This window comes from Pinus tabuliformis, chromosome 6, assembly GCF_031772625.1.
Source record: "Pinus tabuliformis cultivar Carrire ecotype Pingquan chromosome 6, CPIR1, whole genome shotgun sequence".
Lineage (NCBI taxonomy): Eukaryota > Viridiplantae > Streptophyta > Pinopsida > Pinales > Pinaceae > Pinus > Pinus tabuliformis.
The window spans coordinates 1749979635-1749981314 of record NC_142292.1 but is presented as its reverse complement, the minus strand read 5'-3'; the positions used below and the strand labels follow the sequence as shown (position 1 = coordinate 1749981314).

Sequence of the window (1680 nt, the reverse complement as noted above, 5' to 3'; positions counted from 1 at the left end):
GACTTTGGGATTATTAGGGTTCGTGAATCTAAAAAGTTCTCAATGTTGTTTTCCTTCTAGTTTGGTAGATATTCAATGGAGACCATCGAAGAGAAGACATGTTGTGTCGAAGGTCTATGAATGTTGACTCCAGCAGTTCAATTTCAGTCCAATCTGATCAATATTGGAATGTTAGTGAACAGGACGGAGGAAAGGAGGAGAATGTCAAATTAATAAGCGACGAACAGTAGCTGCCTTCAAAGAAAAGGAAGAATGGGATGATGAATTCATCCATTGGGCAGATGGAGTCGTCGCCGAACAAGAAGATTCAGGTGCTGACCAGGGGCTCTGGCCAACACACGGCGACCGCACCCCAAAGAGTGGTGTCCGTGCAGACAAGATCGGAGGAGGCCATGGTAATAATAGATTTGTAGATTTCCTGTTATGCAGAATCTACATGAACGAGCTCAAATCTCGTGTGACACTGGTATATATTTTGATAGTAGATTCGGGGAATATCATGGTAATAATAGAATTGTAGCTTTCTAACCCCAATTGAGTGCGACACTGCTATATATATGAACTAACTCCGATTGAGTGTGAGACTGCTATATATATATATGAACTAACTCCAATTGAGTGCGACACTGCTATATATGTTTGATTGTAGATTCTGGAAATATCCCGGATTCCAGAATCTGCAATCCACAAGGATGCCTGTTTGTATGAAGCCGAGTATAAAAACTGGATATGTTCTTGCTCTCCTGTAATGTATAAAGTAACTGATCTGATGCAGTCTAATCAGATAAGCGATGGCGGCCAATGGCGAAAATACGGGCAAACGATGACAAAATACAATCAGCGACCGAGATGTTATTACAGATGCGCTATGGCTCCCGGTTGCCCAGTTAAGAAACAGATTGGATCTCGTCTTTTTGCAAAAAAAAATCTGTGACTGATGCTTTCATTCACTAGGAAAGGCATATAAACTCCCGCGCCCAAGATCCCACAATTGTAAGAACAACCTATAAAGGCGAACACAATCATCTTGTGAGTCCTCTGGTTATGCCTGACATGCACTGCTCCTCCAACCAGCTCATTAATGAGGGAATGAATAGAGAAAATTTCTTTGCCCAAAAGAAATTTATGCCCTGCATTGCGAGAATATCAAACTCAAGCTTGTTTCCTACTATCACTTTCGACCTCACAGACGACCTCCTCAATCGACCACGATTACAGTTGCAATATACACAGTTAACAGCCGGCAGCTCCCAACACTCTTCATTGCCTAACGATATGGGTCAGGCATCGGAATATCACAATCAACTGGATAATTATCCATCAATCGCCCAGGATTCTGTGGCTTTGTGGCTTCGATAAAGGCAGATCCCAACTTCACTAAATCACTTGCTGTAACCATAGCAAGCTCTGTAGTCAACTTCGGTACTCGAGTCAGGTGATGCCCAAAACCCCACCTGCAACGCAATTCCCCGATGGTTCAGCTCAGAAAGCATTTGTGCACACTCATTATTTGTGAAATCTTTCCTACGGTAGTATTCTGACTACTAAAAACCCTCTGCATTTGTTGTAAAATAGTTCTATACCGTGAAATTTAGGACAGGAATCTAGAACTGCTTGATTTACAGGAGGCATTCCATCAAACTTAGAAAACACTGATATTTAAGCGTTGATGACAGTTGA

General features: G+C 42.0%; 1 pseudogene; it reads left to right on the top strand.

The window, feature by feature from the left end:
- The first annotated feature begins 281 nt into the window (after positions 1-281).
- Positions 282-1439, top strand: LOC149265914 (WRKY transcription factor 42-like; annotated as a pseudogene).
- Positions 1440-1680: the final 241 nt, after the last annotated feature.